General features: G+C 44.0%; 1 protein-coding gene across 10 annotated transcripts in view; it reads right to left on the reverse strand.

Moving 5' to 3' along the window:
* The window catches only part of Spink4 (serine peptidase inhibitor Kazal type 4), a 91,310-nt gene that overhangs the window by 38,142 nt on the left and 32,296 nt on the right, over nucleotides 1-20,872 (reverse strand). For 2 of the 10 annotated variants that reach the window (XR_012440399.1, XR_012440395.1), the window contains exons 3-4: nucleotides 15,399-15,454; nucleotides 8,753-13,113 (exon numbers count right to left, since the gene is read on the reverse strand). The exons of 4 other annotated variants lie outside the window; for them this stretch is intronic. The gene's annotated coding sequence lies outside the window, so the exon portion shown is untranslated. Of the gene's footprint in view, nucleotides 1-434; nucleotides 724-8,752; nucleotides 13,114-15,064; nucleotides 15,455-20,872 lie in introns of those variants that run through there. 4 more of the 10 variants (XR_012440398.1, XR_012440394.1, XR_012440397.1 and 1 more) reach the window with 3 other exon arrangements.

Below are 20,872 nucleotides of genomic sequence, written 5' to 3' on the forward strand. Positions count from 1 at the left end.
CAAGGCAAGGCAGAAATGCTCTCCCATCCCCATAGCTAAGATCCAGACTTTGGTGAAGAGGATGTGTCTGTGGTCCACTGGGTGGTAAAGAAGTCACTGTGGTATCACACTGTTTGAACTTGCTTGAAATTCACCTTCTAGATGCTGGGGAGGTATCTGCCTAAGTCACTCTTTTACAAAACCAGGTAGGGAGGGTATGAGGGGAAGCCACTGGCTTTTGGATAATGTGCTCTTTGGACCATGACCACGTACTCTTAGGAATCAGAAGTTGGAGAAAACAGCTGTCTTGCAGGAACTTGATGTTGACAAAGTTCCTTGCACTAAAGGAACTAGATACTAAAGAAGTTGTCTATGCTGTAGGAGAGGATGCTGCACACTGCAGGGCCTGCAGAGCAGAGCAAAGCACACCGACGAAGGAAGGAAGGAAAGAAGGAAGGGTCACTTTTCTCCACAGTGTTTCTCTAGAGTAAGTAGTGAATTTGGAACTGAGTAATTTGGAGCTTTGATCTTAAGCCTAATCCATATATCCAGGGAAGGGACTGTGACTTGCCTAGCTGGTGTTACCCCTGAATTGCTCAGTCACCTGTGCTTAGAATGAAACTGCTTTGATAAAAGAGAAGTAGTGAACATGGAACATGGAAAAGCAAGTGCAGAAAAGCAACTGGTCACCCACCTGTTCCTGGCAGTGGTGGTGGTGGTGGGGGGTGCAGGGCATCAGGAACACTGGGTCAAGAGAAGCAAGGATATCAGTACTTAGAGAACTTGTCAGAGACATTTCCCCAGGCCTCAACCATGATTTGAAAACTAACCCTCAAGACTGTCTATGACCTTCTATTTAAATGTGTTCACCAAGAACCCTCCTGATTTTCATTCTATCTTCTCCAATGGCAGCAGGAGGGCAGGACTTGGGCAATGGATACACATGTTCTGCTGTTTGGAAAGGGATGTCATCCACTATGAACTAATAAATTGGCCTTCAGTGGCTATATCAGCTAAGCCTGTCCCCAAAAGACCACTCTTATCTGTTGTACTAGAAAAGCCAGTTTCTGACACTGAAAAGCTGAGAAGCAGGCTTTGGCCTCAAAGGACTCAATCAAGGTATTCTTCTGAAGGACCAGGAGCCTGTACCCTTGACAGTATCTCTGCTAACACATTCCCCAGGGAAGAACCTTGCAGAACACATAATTGGGCTTGGATAAAGTGTGTTCTATAAATGTTTAGCCAACAACCGTCATTTGGTTGCTGGACTTCTAGGCTGTTTCCAGTCTTTCACTATTGCACATGACACAAGGATCAACATCCATGTGATCAGTGCTGGTGATCAGTGTTCATTTTGCTATTGTTTTGTCTGTTTTTGTATTTCAAGTGATTCCCTTAGGATAAATGATCAGACTTAAGAATAAAATGATGTAAAGTTCTAGCCTCTTTTCTTGGGGAAAAATATGAATATTTTAAAGACCTGTGAGACCTAATGTCCAGTGATTTCAGAAGAATTACAGTAGTTCAGTCCCACTTGAGACTAAGGATATCTCAACTCACACGGTGAATTAGAGTTTAAAGTCTCTCTCTCTCTGTTGTATACATACATGCATGCAGACATGATAAATCTTGCATTATTTGCATTTCTTTAGTTACTGTTGGAGTTAGAAATTCATTTGCTTGCATTCATTAATCTCTTGTCCTCTTTTGAGAATTGTCTATCCTGGTCCTTTACAATTAAGAAGTATTTCATTTCAATCTCTGAGGAAATTCATGTCCTAGATTCTTTATTCTGCCTCTTTTGGATGGAGACGGGCTCTGCACCCTCCTCTAAATTCTTTGGAAGCTCCCTACTGAATTCGAGTACTTTCAGCCAAGGTCAACTGGGCTTGGGTTGGCTAAGTGCTTGGATGAGATTAGAGACAAGTGTATGGAAGCCTGAAGGAAATAAAGCTGGAGGAGCTTTCATCTGAAGTGGAGATCCTTTCAAGGGAAAAGAATGGTCTGTGCGTGGTTTTCTTTTCTCCTTCAATTTCTTAATACCCCAGAGGGACCCTAGTGTTCTTCTCTTCATTGTGTCTCAAATTGAGTCTTTAAATAAACTCTGCTCCTCTTATGAGGCCTAAGATACATTTGTAGAGACAATATGGCATTTAAAGTGCTTTTCTGAAGTCATGTGATAAATTATCAGAGCAAGAATCTTATCACCCCTGAGCTCTGTGCCTTTTCTGGCTGAGGGGTAGGAAAAAGGCTTTCATGTCTTCCTTCCCCACCTCTGTTTTCATCTAAGGCTGACACAGAGCAGAGCTTACCCTGAGTAGCTTGTACACAGTTAGTTAGTGGGTGGCAAGCATTTAGGGCCATTGTATGGGCCAGGCACTAGTAGCTCATGCCTGTAATCCTAGCTACTTGGGAGGCAGAGAACATGAGGATTGTGGTTTGAAGCCACCCAAAGGAACTAGCTCATAAGACCATATCTTGAAAAATATCCAACCCAAAAGAGGGCTGAAGGAGTGGCTCAAGTGGTAGAGTGCCTGCCTGGCAAGCACAAGGCCCTGAGTTAAAACCCCAGTACCACCAAAATAAAATAAAAAGACAGTTGTGTGTGTTGAAATAAGTGTGTTGTGGCACACATGGAAGTATAAGAGGTGACAGCAATTCATGTGTGCAGTGGAGCTTACCAATGGTAATCAAGGGGACTTTGGGGAGGAGAAGCCATTAGTGGTCACTTTACATGATGGACAAGATTTTAAAATACAGTAAAGGATCAACTAAGTTTCTCTCAGTTTCTACTCTTGTCTCACTGGTACCACCAGGAACCTTGATTCTCTGTGTTGCTTTGGCAGACCGTCATCCACCCATCCATCCATCCATCCCTTCATCCCTCCATCTCTCCATCTATCTACTTACCCATAGCATGTATATATGTACGCATGTATTCATCTGATATTTCTCTCATTCATTTGTCCGTTTATTTATTATTCCCATGATATCTCCACCTTTCCATCTGCTCTTTCACTATCTACCAAGGCCCTACTCTGCAGCACACTGAAGACACAAATATTAGTAAGACAAGATTCCAGTTTTCAAGGCACTACAGCCTAATGGTTAGCTAAACAACTTAAAAATAGATAACAAGTGGTAGAGTCCTTGTCTAGCAAGCCCAAGTCCTGGAGCTCAAGGATTACAAAAAACAAAACAAAACAAAACAAAAAAACTAGCAATACAATGCAACAGGTGCCCCTATAGCAGTGTCTTTAAAATATGCTGTGCTCCTGTCTTCTTGATGTTTCCTACTCCTTCCTACATGTCCTTCATCTTTGTAACATCTTATGCCCTAACTCAATTTCTTCTCTTTATTCTATCAGACAAAGGTTGTTTTTTCCTCCTTCCTGTATTGATTTAGGCTCTGGAATCTTCTTGCTTTCTATCTTCATCCTATCATCTTTCAAGTTTCAGAAGCGCCATCTGTCTGTGAAGTAAGAAGTTTGGCACCTCTTCTTGGATAACACTGTGCACGTAATGGATAAAGCCAACCTTTCTCAAGCATTACCTCATTTATTCTTCCTGTGTTTCTGGGAGCCATGTAGTGTCTTTATATATTGTCTCAGATAACAGACACCTAGCTTGAAATAGATCTTCTTGTGTCTGGGAAACAGAAGGAAATCTGTGAACTCGGAGACTGCTCTTTGGTTCTACAGAATGAGGGTGGTGCTGAGGATGGAACCCAGAGCCTCACACATGCTAGGCAAACATTCTGCCACTGGGCTACATCTCCAACCTTCTTTTTTTTTCTTTTTAAAGAAAGATTATTGAAGATTATATCAATATGTACTAACGTATTATGCTTGAAAGATGTTGCCCTTAGTGAGGTTTTTTATTATAACTTATGTTGCCCTGAAAAAATAAATAAGAAGGGAATATTGGGGAAAAATATAGTATGCTTGTAATAAACCAGGTATTGTGGTATATACTTGCAGTTCCAGCTACTTGGAAGGCGGAGGCAGGAGGATGGCTTGAGCCCAGGAGTTGGAGGCCAGCCTAGGCAACATAGTGAGACCCTGACTCAAAACAAGAAAAAAAATATGCTTGTATAAATGTCCCTTCCCTTAAAGGCCTCACCTGACCAACTAATCTGAAATAGATTTTTTGTTATTTATTTATTTTGGGGTTTGGACTCAGGGCCTATACCTTGAGCCACTCTACCAGCCTATTTTGTGAAGGGTTTTTTCCGAGACAGGGTCTCACTGGACTATTTGCCTGGGCTGGCTTCGAACTGTGATCCTCCTGATCACTGTCTCCTGGGTAGCTAGGATTACAGGTGTGACCACCACACCCTCTGACTTACTATTTTTTCTCATAATATTCTGTTCATTACAGAGAGCTTATCACAATTTGTCATTATATAACTAATGGCATGTTTATTTTCTTATATGTCTTCTCCAATTGATTGGAAGCTCCACAGGGGCAAATTTTATGTCTGTTTTTCTCATTATTGAATACTTAACACCTAGTTCATGTCTAGCACATTCAGGTCTTCAGTAGACAATCACTGAATGAATTAATACATATACACTGACCATACACAGGGATAATAATTTCTTGTACTAAATTAATAGTTCTTAAAGTGTGATTCCTATACCATAGGATCAATGACATCAGGAAACTTGTTAGAAGTTAAAAATTTTGGCCCCAACCCAGACCAGAATCAGAATCAGAAACTCTGGTAAATTAATAAATGGTGCCAGGTGCCTGTGGCTCATGCCTGTAATCCTAGTTACTCAGGAGGGAAAGATTAGGAGGCTGTCAGTTCGAAGCCAGCCCCCGGGGCAAATAGTTCTCAAGACCCTATCTTGAAAAAACTCATCACAAAAAAGGCTGGTGGAGTGGCTCAAGATGTAGGCCCTGAGTTCAAACCCAGTACCACAAAATAAAATAAAATAAAACAAATGGCCATTTATTGTACCTTAGATACCTATGGATTTAACAGAGGTAAGTATAATTCTGTGTGAATCTGGAAATACTTCATGGAGAAGGTGATGTTTTCCAGGAAGCTTCCAGTTAGATAAACCATGGAAAAGCAATTCAGGCAGAGAATTGTACACCCCAAAGCACAAAGGCATGGATTAGCCTTGTCTTTGAAGGGATCAACATGGAAGCAGTTATAGGGAAAGAGTCTCAAGCATGACAGGGAATGGTCTGCGATGAGATGGAGATTGAGACAGGTGTCTTGAATGCCGGGTATTAAACAGGGAGAGTACATAAACTTCTCTTCCTATAGCTCTTCTGACTGTCCTGAGTCAGGCTTCCCTGTGTTTCTGTCCTACCCCTGCCTTCCTAACTTCCCTTCTTCCTCTCCCCCTCCTTTCTTCTTCTTTTGTGGGTGCGACAGCCTGGCTCCTGGGCCAACCCACTCTTCTCCCACCTGGTAGACCCATTGATGTCAGCTGTGCCTGGGCATGTTTGCATCTTTGAAGTCTACTCTGTTCACCAGAACTTTGCGGAGAAGCCCAGGATGCTGGGCTGCTCAGAGGAAGCTTTGTGGGTATACATAGTAGAGGGTCGTCTGGGACTTCCAGAGAGATAGTTCCTAACCTTGGAAACTTCCAGTCCAGACAGAATGCCATGGCATCAGAGCCCAGGTTTCACTGGACCAGGCTTGTGTCACTCAGTGCCACCTGGCTCTGGGCTGTACCCTTTCTACTTGGATGACTCACTGCAGGACTGGTCTCCAGGGTCTACAACCTAATTGTGTCTGGAAGTGAAGAGGGAGAGATGATAACAGCCTTAGTAACAATAGGTACGATTTATTGAGTGCTGGCACTTTTGCTCATCTATACCTGTAGTCTCAACATTATGTGACCCAATGTCCCTTTCTTATGATAAGTGAATTTTGTAATTTATAGATAATATAGTCTATACCATGACTTCATAAAAATTAGACCATAAATGTCACAATTACTGTTTAAATGAAATGAAAGGAATTTATAGCATAAGGATACATATTTCAAAGTGTAAATGCCTAGACAGACCCCCGTGGAAGATATAATGAAGTCATGGGCTTGCAATTAGACATAATTCCCCTGAGTGTAAAACAGTTGGAAATACAGACTGATACAGGTGTGTTACATAATTGGCTCAACTACTACCAGTTCTGTTGCCATTTGATTATGGTTTTCTGCAAGGGAGACCTGTCCTGCTGAAGTGCAAAATAAAATAGCACAATCTTCCCTTGATTTACATGGTATGCTGCTCTCTTTTGTTTGCCTCTCCGGATGCATGCTCCTGCCCTTCTCTATTCTGCTGTCCTCTGGGTTCCTAATCCACCAATCATGCACATGCTTTCTGGTTTCCTGTTGCGTTTGATCCAATGGCAGCCCTAGCAGGAGATGGACTAAGAAAGGAAAGCTAGATTGGGGTATCTGTTTATCTGGAGATCTCCTTGGTTGTATCCTTCAACCTGAGGTCAACACTGCAATGAAGGTGGCTATGGTGGAAAGACTTCCCCCAAACCCCCAACAAAAAATACATCTATATACTGATTCCTGGAATCCATGAATGTGTCCTTATTTGAAGAAAGGATTTTTGCAGATGCAATTAAGGATCTTGAGATGAAGGACTGGACTGTAGCTCAGTGGCAGAGCATTACCTAGCATGTGCAAGGACCTGGGTTCAACTCCGAGCACCACACAAACACACACAAAATCTGTATTGTATTTGTGCTGCACGTACTTGGGAATATTATTCCAGTGTGAAAAGAGGAGATGAGGCCGGGCACTGGTGGCTCATACCTGTAATCCTAGCTACTCAGGAGGCAGGGATCAGGAGGATCGTGGCTCAAAGCCAGCCTGGGCAAATAGTTCTCGAGACCCTATCTTGAAAAAAACCGTAACAAAAAAAGGATTGGTGGAGTGGCTTAAGGTGTAGGCCCTGAGTTCAAGCCCCAGTACCAAAGGAAAAAAAAAAAAAGGAAAGAAAGAAAGAAAGAAAAGAGGAGACGAAGATAAAAGATGAATTCTCCCCTTTGGAGAGACTGTGGAAGATTACAGTATTTCAGATATGTTATGGTCAGGTGCTGAATTAGCGTGTATCTCTTCCACCCTTCTTCCATAGGTTGAACTCAGGCACATGCCATACCTGATGCAAGGGGGGCTGGGACATGCATTCTATGTCTGGTGGTCACAGCATTCTCTTCCTCCCTCCCTCTCCTCCTCCTCCTCCTTCTTTCTCTCTGCAGTGCTGGGATTGAACCCAGGACCTTTCTGTACCACTGAATTACATCCCTAGCCAACACAGCATTACAGCATTATCTCTGCAGAAGAAGTTTTAAGCTCATCTAGTCCCTATAGCTGGAGTAGAAATAAAGGAGGCTTAAGTTCAAAGTGTTTTCTTTGCTATTGATCTGTTGAATGACCATCCTCACATCTTTTCCTTTTAGTTTCCTCATTTGTCAGGTAGTTATGAAAGCTCATCCCTGATAGCTGCATCATGGCCAGATGGAAGAGAAGGAGGAAAGTGTGAGCTAGGGGAAATCATGGCGAGAACTACCCCCAACTGAAGTCTGTTTTTCAATAGTTTTTCTGACTCCACTTTCATTTCTGTAGACAGGAAAGCCCAGCAGGATCTCCTGGCTACCAAGGAGGCCCGGTTGCCTCCTCCTTCCTGTGAAGTCCAAGTGCCCATTTTTGGAGAGAAGGGTTTGAGGGGGTAAGTAAAGATTTGAAAGCCAGATAGTAGAATCCACAGAGAACTCTGGCAGGGGCCTTAGAGAGCCCCAGTGGAGGCTCTAGGGCTCCAGGTACCAATCCTGGAGCTATGGCCAAGGAGTCAGGGCTGGGGTAGGGGTGGGAGTTGATACTCACACCAATGGTTACCCATTGGTTGATGGAGTCCCAGGTGTGGGACATGAGATGGGTATTGGTAGGATGTTTACAAGTTCTGTGGACACTTTCTACCAATGTGAACTTATTTATTTATGTATTTATTAATTTTTGTGGTACTGGGGATTGAATTCAGGGCCTCAGACTTGCTAGGAAGACTCTTTACCACTTGAGTCACACTGCCAGTCCTTTTTGCATTGGTTATTTTTGAGATAGGGTCTTACATTATGCCTGGGCCAGGTTGGACCTTTGATACTTCTATTTATGCTTCCCCAAGTAGCTGGGATGACAGGTATACACCACCACATCCAGCCATTGGTTGAGATGAAGTCCTGTAAACTTTCTGCTTGGGCTGACCTCATTGTGATTTTCCCAAACTCTGCCTCCTCAATAGCTAGGATTACAGGCTAGGCTTGAGCCACCATGCTTGACATTCTTAATTTTCTTACAATACTGGGAATGGAGCCCAGGGCTTCATGTATGCTAGACAAGCTTTGTACCCTGAGTCCCTTCCCTCCCCCTTACCGCCCCCTCCCCCATATCCTCTGTCAGACACTTTCCATTTTGAAGTTCAATCTCCTTTCTGGAGGCTGCCATTTTTCAGAGTAGCAAGAACACATCCTGTGGAGTGGGAGTAGCTGAAGTGAGAACAAGACCTGTTCAGACTGTGAACTGGGTCCCTCTCTCTCTCCCTGAATGCCTGAGACCTCTGAGGGACTACTGAAACCTTCAATTTGGCCCAATGATTGGCAAATTGACAAGTGCCAGGCTTGGTGAAGATCCTCACTTCCTCCTGAGACAGGCAATAAATGGGTACTTTGTGGCCTACAGAGTGCACCCCTCCAGGAGGATCCTCTGCAATAGGCTAACACTTCCATTCTGGTCCTGCAGCTCTGGTGTAAATCTGAGCCATTTCCTTCTCCAATTTCCCACATGTGACTAGTCTTTGTCTAATTTCACCACTGTGGAGAGCTGGGAGGGTTCCCAGCACAATAAATCCTTGCCTGGGAAGGCAGTTTTATCATTTGAAAGGAAAGAAAGTAAAGAAAGAGAGGCTGTTAACAACTTACATGTTCAGGAAGTGATGTAAGGGATGTGAAAAGGAAGGGAGAGTCCCCCAACTTAGCACATGGTGACAAGAGAGGGGTAAGCCTGGTATGGCAGAATAGGGCTGAGGAGGTGTAGGTAGGGAGAAGCATAGAGGCACATCAGGAAAGCAGCCCAAGGCCTAGTACAGAAAACGGCGAAAGAGCTTCCAGGTTACGAAAGAAACTAGGGCATGTTGCCTTCTCTTCTCTCCAGAGAACAAACTGTGGTCTGCCACTGACGTTAGCACCACAGATGTGCTGAGGCTGTTAGGCACGTGGGTTCCAGGTCTGGCATCCAGCTACAGCAGAATGCCAGACACGGGGAGGGAGGAGGCAGAGGAGAGCCACTCTCTAAAGGATGCTCAGAGGCACCTTGGTGTGCAGGATCCAAAGAGGAAGGACTTTGCTGAACCAACTGGCTGAGCCTTGATCACCCTCCAGCCTCTGTTCCTCCCACTCTCCTTGTTTCTGAGATAGCATCAGCATTCCCAATGTAGTAAAGTCTCAAGCCATCAAAAGCGCTGCAGCACTGAAGGGCGTTGATAACCCAGACCACCCTCACTTTGGCTGCTCTGGTCCTAAAAGCACACAAAAGCCAAGAAAATCCTCCCTGGAGCCAGGAGCCTTCATTCTCTCTTGGCCACTACTATCTTCTATGGGATTGCTATAGTTTCAGTATGAACACATACTCCCAAAGTATGTATTTGAAACTTAATCCCAATGCAAAAGAACTTGGGGGTGAGGCCTAATGGGAGGTGTTTAGATCTTGAAGACTCCACCCTTATGAATTATTGGTGGCACATGTCTATAATCCCTGCACTTGGGAGGCAGGAGGATCATGAGTTTAAGGCCAGCCTGAGCTATACAGTGAGACTCTGCCATGAAATGAAATAAAATAAGATAGCTTGAGGGGGCTGGTGGAGTGGCCCAAGTGGTACATTGCCTGCCTAGCAAGTGTGAGGCCTTGAGTTCAAACCCCAGTACAGCCAAAAAATAAAAAAAGTTTGAGGCTGTAAGTTGGATCTCTTGATTTCTCACTTGTGTTCTTTTTCTCTTCTGCCTTCTGCCACAGGATAACTCAACAAGGAGCACTTCACCAGATGTGAGCCCCTTCAACTTGGATTTCCCAGACTCTAGAACTGTTAGAAATCAATCTGTATTCTTTATAAATGATCCAGTCTCAGACACAGATGGTGAGATACTTCTAGAACTGTCAGTGTGCTAGAGTACATTGCAGATTTCCAAGAGGGGATGGCTAGTATCCAGCATTTCCTAAACTTATTTGACATCTGCATTAGACACATTCTTGTATGCTTTTCTAAGGTTTTACCAGTTCTGCCTGAGTCTTAGTCCCCTGGCCTTTTGCTTTTTTTGTTTTTTGACAGTACTAAGGTTTGAACTCAGGAGCTTGTGCTTACTAGGCAGGTGCTCTACCATTTGAGCCACACCCTGACCCCTTTAGTTTGTTTTTTGGGGTAGAGTCTTATGCTTTTGCCTGGGGCCTTAACCTCAGACCTTGATTCTCCTATGTCTGCCTCCAGAAAAGAAAGGATTACAGGCACACACCACCACATACACTGCTTTTCCTTAACTACTGTAGTGGTAGACCACTGTGAAGTTCTGAGGCTAACTAGCTGCTGCCAGCAGCCTGTAGCTCCTGCAGGCACTTTGCATTGTTTCCCATGCTCTGTTTTTGTACCTCCTTTGACAGCATCAGCATGTAATCCTTGCCCCAGGCTCTGTCTTCTAGGGAACCTGGGCTAGAACAACCTTGAACAGGTCTCCCTTTTTTCCTGGAATATTCATATCTCCTGGAACTAAGGTTCCTAGAACATACTTTGGAAATGTATTGTCATCTTTCCCTGTATGTTACCTCAGACTCACCATGTCCAAGGCTGAATTGATCATTTGTCCTTTTCATCAGTTCTCTTCTGAGCTTCCCTGTCTTAGTGACTTACACAATGTTGCCCGTCACCCATGTGATCTGGGTGTCATTCTTTACTCCTTTCTCCCTTCATTCAACCTGCCACTCTTCCTCCTTTCTCCTTCTCATCTAACAATTATTCATTGTTGAAGAGGCAGTGGTGTAGGTACTATCTTCTTATTCTAACTCCTTTGTAGCCTGCAAGTCTACTACTCTGTTAGTTCTCATAGATCCTTGGCCTTGTCTTTCTTATAGCACTTATAACACTTTATGGCAATTGATTTTTGAAAAATGAACCTGTCTCCCCCACCACCTTGGCCTTTTATTCAGCATAGGATAAGGAATTAACTTATTAACTGATAGATGGAAGGGAACAAGACAGGTGTGTGTACGAGAGAGAGAGAGAGAGAGAGAGAGAGAGAGAGAGAGAGAGAGAGAGAGAGAGTTTTACCACCTTAAGAAAAAGAGAAGGCTTCTGAGATGGTGAGAAATATCTTTTTGTTCTGCCCTGGATTCAGGTGGCTGGGAATTATATTTTATAGTAGTACATTTTTTAGGGGGGGTGCAGTGAGAGTGATAGTAAAGTTTATCAGGAGAGGAATACAATCAGCTCCAAGGCATCACTCACTCAAGATTTTAGATGAAGCATTCAAGTAGGACTTCTGCACACACTCCCACACAGTCTTAGGTGTCTCACTGCTCAGAGGCATTTGGGATTGGCACTTGCAGAAAACTAGTGACAAAATTTGGGGCCCTAGGTACTGTGTTCACCTCACTCTTTTGCTGGACCTGCAGGATTTAAGCTGGGAGTCTCTCATTAACTCATGCTGGAAATCAGAAATTCCTACCTGATGTAGAATAAAGTTTTGTGTAGGGGAGTGTATTGGCTTCCTATGGCTGCCATAACAAAGTATAGTTGTATGCTGCTTAAGTGTGTATGAATTCCGAAGTGTATCATTAGGCAATTTCATTGCTGTGCAAGAAATAGAGTGTACTTACATAAACCTGCATGGTATAGGTCATATCACTTAACCTGGTTCCCATGATAGTCAGTTTTCCACTATTATAACAAATACCTGAAATAATCAACTTTAAAAAGAGGAAAGGTTTTGGTTCATGGAAGTTTCAATCCATGATCAGTTGGCCTGTTGCCTTTGGGCCAGTGGTAAGGCAGCACATCATGGTGGGAGTACATGGCAGAGGAAGCAAAAGAGAGGAAGAGGAAGAGACTAGAGTCCCACAATCCCATTTGAGGGTGCAGTTCCAATGATCTGACTTCCTTCCCCTTGGCCTCACCTCTAAAAGGTCCACTTCTGAATAGTGACACAGGCTGGCTATCACTGTTTAATACATAGACCTTAGGGGGACACTTATTCAAGTTACATAGCGGCCTCTTGAAACGGTCAAGAAATATGGTAACCATGGAATGTATGAGAATATTGTCCATGTAGTGTGCCATCCTTTTTTGTTTTTTTTCTGAGCTGGGAATCAAACCCAGAGCCTTGCACATACTAGGTGAACACTCTACCACCGAGCTACATCCCCAGCAACCCACCCCCCTTTTTGAGATAATATCTGTCAGTGGAACCAGGACCAGTTCAAACCCAGGAAAGTTTCCACAGAACATAATCTCATCTTAGGATGCTGAACTTGTGACATGGGGTGCCATGATTGTGGCCCTGATCTGAATGAGTTCTTGACATCATCACAGAAAAGAATTAAGACAAGTCTAGTAAGGTGAGAAGTTTTATTTAGCAAGACAGAAAAGTAGGAAGACAAAGCAGAAGACAGGGAACAAAACACATCACAGTGAACTGGAAATGTGGGCACAGGGAAAACAGACCCAGTCCTCTATGTAAGGCACATTTATAAGGCTCAAGTCAGTTAAGGAGTCCATAGGTCCTCACCTCTGCATACTTCTTCCTTTCAATCATTTGCTGTGATGACCCTCCTTTAATTCTATCTTATGTGTTCTCCAAGCTGATAAAGTTGGGATTCCCAGAACCGACATAGGTGATGTTTGTTTGAGAATCTTCCAGTTGCTTTCTTTTAGAAGATGTTTATTTAGGTAAGAGAAGCCCATTTTTAGGAGATATTTATTCTCCTTTAACAAAGTCTCCTTTTAGTCCAAGGATGAATTTTGCCAAATGTTTTTGTTGAGATATTCACTCAGCGTGTACTTATTCAGAGCTCCAGGCAAATCATTAGTACAATGTTAAGAACAAGGTCGAATGTTTGTAGCCTAATGGAGAATGAGAGACTTCAGGTTACCTATTAATACAGTGTTTATTCTTAGCTCCTGGCTCTTAGTTCCCATGCCTTAATGTCCCTAATTTAGCCTGCCTCATCACTATGTGATCTAGGCTGGCTTCAGACTTGTGATCCTCCTGTGCCTGCCTCCTGAATGCTGTAATTACAGATGTGATTCACCATGCCCGGCTACAGTTTTGCATGATGTCACTAGACAACGGAAAAATTTCAGCTCCATTATAATCTTTCTTTTCTTTCCTCCTCCAAACCCAGGGTCTTGGAAGTCTTTCATATTGTAGCTCCTGATTGGCCTCGAATCCCAGCTCCTTCTGCCTCTTCTTCAGCTTATTGATTACTTGTTGTTTCAAGCAGGGGTCACAAGTCAAGTTCTAACTTTCTAAAATTTCTACCTGATTCTTTTTTAATACATGAGCTATCCTTTCACCTATCTTGTGAAGATGTTAATTACACTTGATCTAAAGTCTTGTTCTGTTAGTACTTATTAATAATTCTGTTTCTTGGTTTTTAGTTTTTCTGATGGTGATGTAAAGAAAAAACAATTTTTTTCCTCAATCCCCATTTATCTTTTAGTTGGAATGGATCCCTGTACTAAAAAATCAACAGGAGAAAAATAAAAGTTTATTAACATGAATATTTCGAACATACATGGGAGGTACACAGAAAATAAGTAATTCTCAAAGAAGTGGCTCTGAATTCTAGCTTAACCTGGTCCCTGTTTTAGTCAGTTTTCCACTATCATAACAAATATCTGAAATAATCAACTTTATTTATTTATTGTTTTATTATTCATATGTGCATACAACGCTTGGGTCATTTCTCCCCCCTGACCCCACCCCTTCCCTTACCACCCATTCCACCCCCTCCCTCTCCCCCCTACCCCCTCAATACCCGACAGAAACTATTTTGCCCTGAAATAATCAACTTTAAAAAGAGGAAAGGTTTTGGCTCATGGAAGTTTCAATCAATGATCAGTTGGCCTGTTGCATTTGGGCCAGTGGTAAGGCAGCACATCATGGTGGGAGTACATGGCAGAGGAAGCAAAAGAGAGGAAGAGGAAGAGACTAGAGTCCCACAATCCCATTTGAGGGTGCAGTTCCAATGATCTGACTTCCTTCCCCTTGGCCTCACCTCTAAAATGTGCATCTCTAATAGTTAAAGATGATTTCCAGATCATCTTTAACAAAAAAACAATAAAATTTTAGAGAAGCAACAAGGCAGAGAAAAAAAGACCTTGAGTCTCTACAGGCAGCAAATTATAGGAAGGCAAATAAATGACAAAAACTAGTTAATAAAGCTTGCTATGTAGATTTGTCTATTGACTTCTCCTGGCTGTTAAAGCTCCACAGCTGCCTCAGGGGTTAATCTTTGACCTTCCTGGTAGATGGGGAGGAGGATATCTGTGTCTTTATGAATCTATGTCCTATCTCTCAGCAAGTAGGGGGAGAACAGGGAGATTTTCTTATGTATGCTTTTTCTCAGTTACCTTCAGCTCAAAATAGTCCATATGCCAAAATGGCATATTTTGGGGTGGCATATTCTGGTGTCCCACAGTGGATTTATATGGTCTGTTTCATAGTGTTGATTTTTTTTTTTTTACTAAAATGTCTAGTAATTCTAGACATTTGTTCTTGTTCTTTTTTTTGTGGGAGGGGGAAGTAGGTGGGTTGCTGGGGATCGAACACATGACCTTGAGCATGGTCAAGTGCTATACCACTCAGCTACACCCCCAGCCCCTGTTCACCTTTTAATTGTGCATTCTGTTTCTTTTCTGTTCTGTTTACTGAGCTGCATGTAGTAATTTTTCAGGAGGAGCAGAATATGCTGATTAGGTATATATATATGGGGGTGTCTTTTTTTTAATAGCTTGCATAATTGCTAACACTGATGCTAGAACAGGAAGAGAAGGGTATGTATACCTAGACTCATTTTAAATATATATTTTAATAAGCACACATACTTTTCATGTACATATGTTTTGCACATGTTTTCATGTATATATACATTTTTCATATACATGTTCTCCTACTTTTATATGCATCCGTCTTTCATATGTACACTTATAGCTACATACATATATATGTAGCCTGCTTTCTGTCCTTCAGCACTCTGCAGCTATATAGTGCCATGTGAAGTTATTCCAGAACAGTAAGGGTTCCTCAGGCAGAAGTCACAGAAAAATGGCTTGGGGATTTTTCAGTTACCCTTCAGCCTACTGGTTCTCAACTATTTCTCCATCTTGAGAACTATGGCACACACCATCAAGAAAAAGTGACTCCCTGTGAGGCAGTGACCTCCCCTCCATCACAGTCCACCTGGAAAACATATAAGAATAGGATAAAGTTGGGAGAGGAGAAGGGATGGGAAAGGGAAATACAACATGAGCAGTTTGAAAAATAAGTCTTTAAGTCCTTCTGCTATAATCCACGGGCTCTTAGCTGTAACCCCCATCCTCCAGACTGAGAATCACAGAACAATTTAATATGGCCTCTAGAATTAGATTAGTGGATCTAGTCCTGGCCACACAATTATTAGCTGACTGACTCTGGTCACCTCATTTAAGTTTCACTAAAACTTCACTTTCCTCATCTGTAAAACAGAGGAAATAATAATAACTATCTCAAATAGTGATGATTAAATGAGATTCAATTATATGAACTGTTGGGTACAATGTCTAACACACAGAAATAATGAATGGAGGTTGACTATGATTATTATGTACAACCAGCCAAGCGGAGTTGAACTTTCTGGTCAGCAATTGTACAATTAAATATTTGTGGGGTTGGGGGAGGGCGTGGCTCAGGTGGTAGAAAACTTGACTAGTAAGTACAGGACCCTGAATTCAAACCCCAGTACTCTAAATAAAATGAATGAATGAATTGAAAAATCTACCCTAAAGTTCATTTGGAAACACAAGAGACCTCAAATGGACAAGGCAGTACTGAGCAAAAAGAGCAATGCTGGAGGTATCACAATACCTGACTTCAAACTATACTACAGAGCCATAGCAATAAAAATAGCATGGTACTGGCACAAAAACAGATATGAAGACCAGTGGAACAGAACAGAGGACCCGGATATGTATCAACACTACTACACCCACCTTATTTTTGACAAAGGCGCCAAGAACATATGATGGAGAAAAGACAGCCTCTTCAACAAGCTTTGCCGGGAAAAGTGATTATCCACCTGCAGAAAACTGGAACTAGATCCATGCCTATCACCCTGTACTAGTATCAACTCAAAGTGGATTAAGGACCTTAATATCAGACCCGAAACCTTGCAATTAGTACAGGAAAGAGCAGGGAATACTCTGGAAACAATAGATATAGGCAAGGACTTCTTCAGTAGAACTACAGCAGCCCAGGGAAAGGATGGACAAATGGGACTACATAAAATTAAAAAGCTTTTGCACAACAAAAGAAATGATCTTTAAATTGAAGAGACCACCCACAGAGTGGGAGAAAATATTTGGTAGTTATACATCAGACAAAGGACTGATAACCAGAATATACAGTGAGCTCAAAAAACTAAACTCTCCCAAAACTCAATGAACCAAAAAAGAAGTGGGCAACTGAACAAAACAGAAATTTTTCAAAGGAAGAAGTCCAAATGGCCAAAAACATATGAAAAAAATGCTCACCATCCCTGGCCATAAAGGAAATGCAAATCAAAACCACACTAAGATTCTGTAGCAGCCCATAACATAAATCAGCCCCATGACATCTTAGGAATGCGGAAGCCCCCACGACTGGGAGAAGCAGAGGAACCAGCTTGGCCAGAGGATCAGGAGGGACAGAAGGCCTGTGTGCCCCAAGAATGGACCTACAAGATTCCACTATGAACTGTTCTTTAGGTTAGGGCAGAAGCCATATATATCCCCCCACTCCAGCACTCAGGGGACACCAGGTTTCCGGACCCCGCTGTGCATCTCTCTGCTCAGCCCTTCTCTATCAATAAAGTTTCTTTCCTTCCTGTAACTCCCATGCTCCAGCCTCTTATTCTTGAGAGCATTCTGAGAGCAAGAACCCTCTAGCACATCTGTGGATTCCCCCGTGACATCTCATGCCTGTGACTATTCCACCTGACTCCTGTTAGAATAGCTACTATCAAGAATACCACCACCAACAAATGTTGGTGAGGATGCAAGGGAAAAAGGAACTCTCATACACTGCTGGTGGGAATGTAAGCTAGTACAACCATTTTAGAAAACAATATGGAGGCTTCTTAAAAAACTAAGCATAGATTTGTTATATGATGCAGTAATACCAATCCTAGGGATATAGCTGAAGGAATGTGACTCAGGTTGTTCCAAAGGCACCTGTATACCCGTTATTCACAATAACATTCACAATAGCCAAGATATGGAAACAGCCAAGATGCCCCACTACTGAAGAATGGATTAAGAAAATGTGGTATTTATACACAATGGAATTTTACTCAGCCACAAAGAAGAATGAAATTTTGTCATTTGCAAGTAAATGGATGGAACTGGAGAACATCATCTTAAGCAAAGTTAGCCAGGCTCAGAAAGGCTAAAAGTTGCATGTTCTCCCTTATGTGCAGATTATAAACCTGAAACAAATGTAGTAATATTATTGGACATGGGTCACACACTAAGGGGAGAATGTGCACAGGAAGAATAGGGAAAGGGAAGGAAACCTAAAACTTGAATGTGGTTGATGTGTGAAAGTAATAAGATGTCTCAGCGGTCCTCCACCCCCCGTTGGAGAAACCAGTACCAAATGCCCCGTGTAGATAAGATAAGCAGAGCAGCAGGGCTCGGCTCGGGCCTATAGAATGTGAGGAATGTGAGCAGGTTGCGAAAGATGACGGGGTGTATGTGCAAGATGTGCTCTGCCTGCTTGCTCAATGTTGATAACGTAAATGCGCGCGCAAATAATGACCTTTTACTCTATAGGCTAGGAAGTACACATACTCTTAAATGGATAGGCTGGAAATGTATGTGGTGTTACAAAATCATTGGCTATGTGCTGCGCGGGCTTTTGCTGTAACGGCAGGTAGTGGTCTATATAAGATCTTCCCTAAAGAGGCTCAGGGTCGTGTTTTCCTAACTGGTCCTGCGTGTCCGTGTGGGAGCTCGACCCTGGCTAGCCAGTCCAATAAACTCTGCTTTGTTGATTGCATTCACGCGTGGCTCTCTGTCTCTCGGGGGTCCTAACATTTGGAGGCCCCAGCGAGATTCCATTTTCTTGAGAGACAGAACTTGCCCGCGAGAAAGCAGGGGCGATCCCAAGTCCTAGGTGTTGGGAGGGGATCCAAGACCCTCATTTGGAGGAACTTGAGTGTTCCATTTGGGCCGTGGCGGGGATTCGGCCAATCCCCAGGGAGATTCATTCTGGGAATCTCGCTAGGAGGACCACAGGGTCCTATTGGGAGAGGCTTTCCACTCATTTGGGCTCGAGCATTTTAGGAACCCTGGCGCCAGGTGAAGAACTAATTGAGCTAGTCGACCGACCACCTGTCAAGTGGACGCCTTTCAGCCTGATATCCAAGTTGGACGGTGAGGAGGTTGAATGAGGTGCGCACCAGTGTGAGAGAAGGACCGGTCCAAGCGAGTGCTGGAGAGTGTTGTGTGTATGTGGAATTATTGTTGCCTTTACCCTTTTTGCTCTATCTCTCTTGGTGTTTGATTCTCCTTCCACAATGGGACAGGGACAAACAACCCCAAAGTCTCTGATCCTTTCTCACTTTTCAGAAGTTAAAGAAAGGGCCTTAAATGCGGGTCTGGTCATCAAGAAAGGTAAGTTCGACACCTTTTGTTCTGCAGAGTGGCCCACTTTCGGAGTCGGATGGCCCATTCAAAGTTCCCTCTCCCTAGACCTGATCACTAAGGTTAAAGCAGTCATTTTTCGGCCAGGCAATCGAGGCCATCCAGACCAAGACCCTTACATTTTGGTTTGGGAGGATCTGGCGAGGAACCCCCCCCCCTTGGTTAACAGCTTTTCTGACTCACCCCTCCAGTTCGGCTCCCGGGGCTAAAACCCCAGTCACACCTGCCTTGGTCATAAAGGAGGAGGAGAAACTTCCTCTTCCCACCCTGACCGGTCCTCAGAATAGGGCACCTCCCTTACCATCTCCGGTCTTACCAGAGAGTTTCCCCCTTTACCCATCCCTTGCAGGGGCAGAGGAAGATCGGCCGCCTCCATACGTGACTCCCCCTGGCCAAGCCAGTGCCCCGGAGGAGGAAATTTCCTCATCCTTCTCAACAGGACTGGTAGCAGGAGGAGGAATGGGTCGAAGACTTCGCCCCCAAGAGATCCGGGAAAGGGAGGGGGAAGACAGGCCCTCCTCATCAACACAGGGGGAAGAAACTGTCCCTACACTTCCAGTCCAGATGGTAGGCCAAGGGGGACCGGGAGGGGGACAACAGTTTCAGTACTGGCCCTTCTCCTCCAGTGATCTATATAACTGGAGGACGCAGAACCCGCCCTTTTCGGAAGACCCTAAGTGTCTCATAGATCTCCTGGAGTCCATCATGCATACACACCATCCCACTTGGGATGACTGTCATCAGCTGCTCAATACTCTTTTTATGATGGAGGAATGAGAGCGCATCCTCAATGAAGCAAGGAAGAAGGTCTTGGGGGATAATGGGAGACCCACAACTCTCCAACCGGCCATAGACGAGGCCTTCCCCCTACGCCGCCCTGATTGGGATTTCGGGACCGCAGAAGGTAGGGAGCGTCTCCGAATCTACCGTCAGACTCTTATGGCCGGTCTCCGAGCGGCCGCTAGAAGGCCCACCAACTTTGCAAAAGTAAAAGCAGTCGTCCAAGGGGAAAACGAAAGCCCAGCCAGTTTCTTAGAGCGCCTCTACGAGGCATACCGTCAGTACACCCCTATTGACCCTGAGGTGGAGCTCCACCGGTCTGCTGTGGTACTCTCATTCATTAATCAGGCAGCTCCAGACATTAGGAGAAAACTCAATAAACAGGAAAACTTAGGGGAAATGACCATTAGGGAAATGCTACAAATAGCAGAGAAGGTCTTTACTGCTAGGGAAACTCCAGAAGAAAGGGAGGAAAGGCGGAGAAAGGAAGACAGGGAGGTCCAGGAGAAATTGAGAAAGGAGGACAGGGAGTTCCAGGCTAAGGAAAACCGAAAGCAACAAAGAGAAATGGCCCGTATTTTCCTAGCGGGTGTCCGGGACAAACCCAGGGGAGGGAGCCACGCTCGGACCCCCGATAAGGAACACTGTTTTTACTGTAAGGAGACTGGGCACTGGAAAAGAGAGTGCCCTAAGTTAAAGGGAAGAAGAGGGTTTGGAAGGAGACCGGGGGATAACAGGGAAAAGGAACGAGCAGTAGAGCAGGCCAGAGTCCTCCTAGCCAGAGAAGAGGACTGAAGGAGACGGGGCTCGGACCCCCTCCCCAAGTCTTGGGTAACAATACATGTGGAGGGGAAGCCGATGGGATTCATGGTGGATACCGGTGCCCAGTATTCGGTCTTAAACAAGGCACATGGACCTTTGAACAAGGAACGAACAAGTGTCGTTCAGGGGGCCACCGGTACGCAGTTATGTACATGGACTACCAAAAGAAAGGTAAACTTAGGAAAACACCAGGTCACACACTCCTTCCTGGTCGTTCCTAAGAGCCCTGCTCCCCTGCTCGGACGGGACTTACTCACCAAAGTAGGGGCCCGTATCTATTTTGAACCAGATGGAATAATTGTGACTGATCAGGAGGGGAGCCCGATACACGTCCTGT

This window comes from Castor canadensis, chromosome 13, assembly GCF_047511655.1.
Source record: "Castor canadensis chromosome 13, mCasCan1.hap1v2, whole genome shotgun sequence".
NCBI classification, from domain to species: Eukaryota; Metazoa; Chordata; class Mammalia; order Rodentia; family Castoridae; genus Castor; species Castor canadensis.